Here is a 6,000-nt window from a genome sequence, read left to right on the forward strand (position 1 = left end):
AGTCTGTTTAAAACTGGACTGTTAGAGTCTTTTCGAGAAATCAGAACTCCCAAGAGGCCTTTCCTCGTGTTGAACACGCTCCTGCCTAGCCTGTTCACCTGCGCATGCTCAGGATTGGCTTTCCTTTTCAGTCATTTCTACCTCCCGGGGAAAGAGAATCTCACTGAAAACGAGAGCGAATGGGGGAAACTGCTATGGCTGAGAGAGCTCACAGGAAAGCAAAGGCTGATGGGACAGAAGGAAGAGCGAGGGCTGGGGGTGCAGACAGGAAGGGACTCACACAAAGAGCTCAGAACTTGACTGAAGGCCAGGCAAAGACAAAGATCTTGGCAGGAAGCCTGGCCTGAGATGTTGCTAGAGCCACAATAGCACCAGGAGGGAGGAGGGAGAGAGGGAGGGACAGAGACAGAGACACAGGAGACAGAGAGACAGAGACACAGAAAGACAAAGAGACAGAGACACACACACAGAAAGAGACACTCCTTAGCATTCTCTCCCCCTTGCCCGCCCTGAGCCTCTGCTCACCAAGCAAACCCAACATGACCCTTGAGACAGTGAAGAGACAACTCATTTCTATTTTTAGTAAGGACTTTCACCTCCAGCTGTTCCGTCCTCCTACAGAATCTTAATTTCCCAGTTGCTGTAAGATCCCTGTAAAATTCAATACTTTAAGAGTGCCACCCAGTCTTGGGGGAGCTTTGTCCTAATGCAAAGATGAGGACGGCTCTCGGGTGCCATCGAACAGCTGTGCCACCGTGCACATCAGGGACCCGTTCATCAGAGCACCGATGCAGGGCATGTCGCGGGCAGCTCCATTAGCTCGGGAGTAGAACTCTTTTTCCCCTTTGGTAGGGGACAGAATCTGTTTCATCTGGGACTTTTTCTTTTAAATCCCCCCAGTCATTACACAGCTGGTCGTAGAGTCAAAGATTCCATTCAGGAAAGCCCCCGACAGCCCGACAGCCCGGCATTCAGGCCCTGAGTGAAATAATTCATTCTTCCTCCTTCTATTCACTTTCAAAGTATTCGATTCTGGGAACAGGTTGCAAGAGGAATAAAAAGAATAACCAACCTAGACATTCCACTTTATTCCATATTCTGTCATGGCTCTGCCTTCTGCGTGTGATACACATGTCCTTGTTCTTTGACAAACTTTTGAACCTTTAGAGAGGTATTTGCAGGTATTCTCCCCTTTCACCCTACTTACGTTCTTTAAAATAAAGACATATCCCCTGATGACCATGGTATAACCGTTATGCCAGTAAATGTTCATAAGTGAGATTTATTACGTAAGGTAGGATGCATGAAATAATGCCATCACATCCAAGCTGTGCCTTGACCATTCAGGATCTCACTGAGAGCCATTGTTGTTGGTCCTCGAGGCCATTTTGACACTTCAGAGCATCTCCCCACCTTAGTCCCCGCCCCCTTCATTTCTCTAAAAACACTGTTTGAAACTCTAAGTCAGCCATTTTGCAGAATCCCGCTTTGGATTTCATTGGTCGTTCCTGGCAATCCCATTCATGTCCAGCAACAGACATATAATTACACTGACTCACATGACACTGTTAGCTTTGTTGATCAAAACCCAAAATGTCATGTAGATCAAGAGGCAGACTATTGTGCCCTTACCATTACGTATTATCAAGAACGTACAATGTTCCCAGAGCCGCTACCGGTGCTATTAAGTTTGAGTTTATGGTTAAGTATCGATTAGAATTTACCATTATTTTAGTCTCTTTTAAATTAATAAGAAATCTGTGAGAACTGTGTATGTCCCCACCCTGTATTTCACTACTCATTGATATTATTGTTTATGAGATGAAGGTAAACTATTTTCTATTTGTATAATTATTTTTTCCCATTGTCTAGCTGACATCTTCTATTAAGTGTTATACCTCTTTAGTGGCTTTAATTTTAGAATCTTGTTTGTTTGTTTGTTTGTTTTTTGAGATGACATTTCTCCATGTAGCCCTGGCTGTCCTGGGACTCACTCAGTGGCCAGGCTGACCTCTACTTCCAGAATGCTGGGATCCAAGGTGTCGACGGAACCTTTCATAGACAGTAAGTACACGTATTCTTTGTTAGTTATTATTCCCCATGATTCGTTCTTACCATTACCCCTTATAGTGATTTCCACATTCATGATAATTTTTAAAAATTACTGAGTTGCGTTGCCTTTCTAAAGGCAGCCCCTCATGATGTATGTTATCTGCCAAATCTGAATGCAGAGCTCCCAAGTAGTGATTCAAAATCTCTCATTTATAACACCGAATTTATGTTATTTTTATTTTACCTCTTCTAGAAACACCCTCAATAAAGGAATTCATGTACAGTTACCTTATTTTTTGGTTACCGTTTCCTCGATCTCTTTGGCCTTCCTTTGAATTTCTTTTCCTTTCTCTTCTTAAACTGTGAGACTAGCAGCCTCCCAACCTCAATCTAATAAGATATAAATAGATCAAACAAAACATTATGGACCAAATGTAAACCATTTATAAACCTATAAAGGAAGGCTTACACGCTGAATAAAATCTCCACATTTGTTATCTCAGGAGACAATTATTAAGTTCAATATTAAACTGTATTCTAATTTAATTTCAAATAAACCCAAAAAATTTCATGTGGTATTGAAAGTCCAGTATAGAAAGTAACACGCATTTCACAGAGGAGACACTGTATGTGTGTCACACTGAATTTCTAATAATCAGAGTGAAATTTGGTATTCACCCTTCCCGAACAAAAGTTAGAGCCCCGTGTTGGATGCTGTCACTACTAACATGCCTCAGACCAGCTATTTCCTCTGACCCATCTTCCAATTTTCTCTCTATTTTTTAAAATAGCGTAATGGTTTTAAATATCAATTATATGTAGAATTATATATAGAACTTCTCGAAGTTCTACTATTGTGGGCTGCCCTGGCGCTGTTCGTATTTTGATGCTAATTCCGCTTCCCCAAGAGGGGCTGCCTGGGATGAGGAGTGAATCATACTCAGGTGACTTCTTCAGAATCTTCTCCCCATTTTAACTTGTAAAATAAAGGAGGGGTTGGGGATTTAGCTCAGTGGTAGAGCGCTTGCCTAGCAAGCACAAGGCCCTGGGTTCGGTCCCCAGCTCTGAAAAAAAGAAAAAGAAAAAAAAAAAAAATAAAGGCACGAGCCAGTGGTTGGGCAGGGGAAGGGAAGGTGGAACTGAAGTCTGAGGGAGAAGGAGGGAGGAGAGAGAGAGGGGAACGATGGAGGAAGAGGAGAGGCGGTGGAAGGAAAATGGAGCAGAAGCACATGGCCTGGGGAAACTGTAAGTTAGAAGGGATCTCCTAGCTGGGGAATAGATTAGCGCATGGTGGATCTGCCCAATCTAGGCGTGAGCTTGTGTTCACATTAATTGAGTTGTCTTCCCAATGCACAGGCTGGAGCATTTACTGCAACATTCTACTCTGTTCTTTCTCAGAATTGTTTGACTATATTTATATTTTTTTCTATGTAGACATTTTTAAGTTCATGTTTTATTTGTTTAAACATAGCAAGTGTGAAGCAGTTTAGGCTCTCTCTCTCTTTCTCTCTCTCTCTCTCTCTCTCTCTCTGTGTGTGTGTGTGTGTGTGTGTGTGTGTGTGTGTGTGTGCGCGCGCGCTCGCGTGTGCGTGTGATATTTGTAGAGACCAGAATACAACTTGAGATACCATTTACTTCTATTCCTTGGGGACAGGGTGCATTACTGGCCCAGAACTCCCAAAGTAGGACGGGCTGGCTGCCTAATGGGTCAAGGGGTCCTTCAGTCCCTGCCTCCCTCGCACTAGGGTAACAAGTTCAGGCCACTATGCCTAGCTTTCCTATACTACCAGCTTGTGTCTTTACCTTTCTTGAACAACGACCCGTTATTCGGAGCCTTTCTAAATGTATAGCTTTTATCTGTTTTTGATTCGTTTCCTTCATAGTACATATTTCCACCCAGATAAAACTCACTGCCATGTCTGCCTGGGGCCACCACCAGCCCGAGACCTAATGGAAATCTAAGCTTGTGTTTCTTCTTTACCTGTAATGCTGTCGATCATGCCGGGCTTTGTGGGTGACGTGGGTGACAGATAAGTACTCAGCCAGAAGCTTGAAAAACGTGAAATCATTTAAATAATGAGAAGTTTTTACTGAAAGGCAGATTTTCATGGCTAACGTGTCCAGGCCAGTTTCCTAGTACTACCTCTGTGTGGAAGCAAAGCCACTTCCTCTGCAAGCCTCGGAAGGCAGAGGTGATATGGAGTCTTGTTGCAGAGGGAGGATCTCCTGATAGACGTCCCTATGCTGGTCAGGCCCTTCGTTCCCTGGGCTTTGGCCAGTTGGCAAATATCTTTACTGTTTGGTAAAAGTAGTTTCTGCTCAGATCGTTTCTCTTTGCCAAGATGGCCAGATGATTCTCTACAGTAGTTGTCGGTATTCTGTCTAAGCTCCACCCCCGCAGTTGCCTGGCAACAGCCAGCCACGCCTGACACTATATAAGGGGTTGCTTGGCCCCTCCTCGCTCTCTTGCTCTCTCTTGCTCATTACTCTCCTTTCTTCCCTCCTCTTCCTCTTTGTCCCTTCTCTCCCCATCCCCTCTCCCCCTTCCCTCCTCGTGCTCATGGCTTTGTTCCTCCCCTCTTCTACTCTTCTTCTCTCATTAAGCCTCTCCACGTGGAACCATGTTGACTTGGTGTGTTCTGTCTGGACGCAAGCCGAGATTTAAACCCCAACAGTAGTCATCCTGCCCTTCTTGAAAGCATCTCCGTCCAAGGGCCTGTCAAGGTTTCATCTTTGCCTTTAAGAAGATCCAGCCGGTACTTATTTGTTCCTCAAGGAGGCAAAATCAATGAAGTCGAAGTGGGCGTGGTAGAGCACGCCTTTAATCCTAGCCCTCTGGAGGCAGAGGCAGACTGATCCCAGAGTTCCAGGACAGCCAGGGCAACAGAGAAACCCTGTCTTGAAAAACAAAGAGAGAGATGATGTGCAATAGCTCTGTGCTTCAACTAGTTCCGATTTTATTTCCCGCCAATCCTTCTTTCCCAAACGGCTTTGTGAGGATAACTGAGATTATCCCTCTTCCACGAGCCAAGAACGGCAATCACTTCTTGATTCAAGCAGTCAAAAACCAGTGCGTTGTGAAGATGGTTGAACTGTGGTTCGTCCTTCCCGATCCTCCCCATCCCGCTCCTCCCTACCCCTCCCCCAATCCCGGTACAGCTTTTGAGCGGAATTCAATTCTTTTTTAAAACCCTAGGAGAAGGGTTGGGTAGGAATTCTAGTGTCAAGAAACTCTAATACAGAAGCAGTGAAGCAGGATTGAGAAGGTTTTTTGTTTGTTTGTTTGTTTTTGTTTTTGTTTTTCCGGAGTTGAGGACCGAACCCAGGGCCTTCCGCTTAGGCAAGCGCTCTACCACTGAGCTAAATCCCCAACCCAGGATTGAGAAGTTTTACTGCTCAGCGGCTATGTCCATAATAGTTTCTTGTACATCACAGAAGCTAAGACAGTGTTCCAGCCCCAGGGAACTTAGCATCTAAGGCAGACCAAGACATCTAGGTAGATAGTGAAGACTGTAGCTTTTTCTTTCCCAATCATCTTTCTTGCTCATCCCAACCTAAGGTAAGATTTGGGGGAGCAGTGTGAGCACTGAGATATACCAGCACCCCAGCTTCTGTCTTGCTGGCTGAGGTCTTGAGCTGGCTTCATTTCTTCCTAATTTCACTAGAAGCCTCTTCCCATCCTGAGTCCAGAGCTCGCACAGTAGACTCTGTTGTGCGGCTTTGTCCCCAAATGCGTCTATGTGCTTCTGTGAACCAGAGCACGCTCCCAGGCAAAAGAGATCCTCTTGTCAGAGATAAGTCCATCCTTAAACGGGGTTACAGGGACTGATATTAGAGAAAAGGCAGAGGGAGGGAGGGAGGGAGGGAGGGAGGGAGGGAGGGAGGGAGAGAGAGAGAGAGAGAGAGAGAGAGAAAGAGAGAGAGAGCACGCTAAGTTAGATGCTTTCT

General features: G+C 45.0%; 1 long non-coding RNA gene across 1 annotated transcript in view; it reads right to left on the reverse strand.

Moving 5' to 3' along the window:
* Positions 1-4,946, reverse strand: part of LOC108349081 (uncharacterized) — a 70,511-nt gene extending 65,565 nt beyond the window's left edge. The window contains exons 1-2 of the long non-coding RNA XR_015645891.1: positions 4,034-4,946; positions 2,341-2,442 (exon numbers count right to left, since the gene is read on the reverse strand). This is a non-coding gene — a long non-coding RNA (uncharacterized LOC108349081). The remainder of the gene's footprint in view (positions 1-2,340; positions 2,443-4,033) is intronic.
* Positions 4,947-6,000: the final 1,054 nt, after the last annotated feature.

The sequence above is a fragment of the Rattus norvegicus genome, chromosome 20, assembly GCF_021556685.1.
Source record: "Rattus norvegicus strain SHRSP/BbbUtx chromosome 20, alternate assembly SHRSP_T2T, whole genome shotgun sequence".
NCBI lineage: Eukaryota > Metazoa > Chordata > Mammalia > Rodentia > Muridae > Rattus > Rattus norvegicus.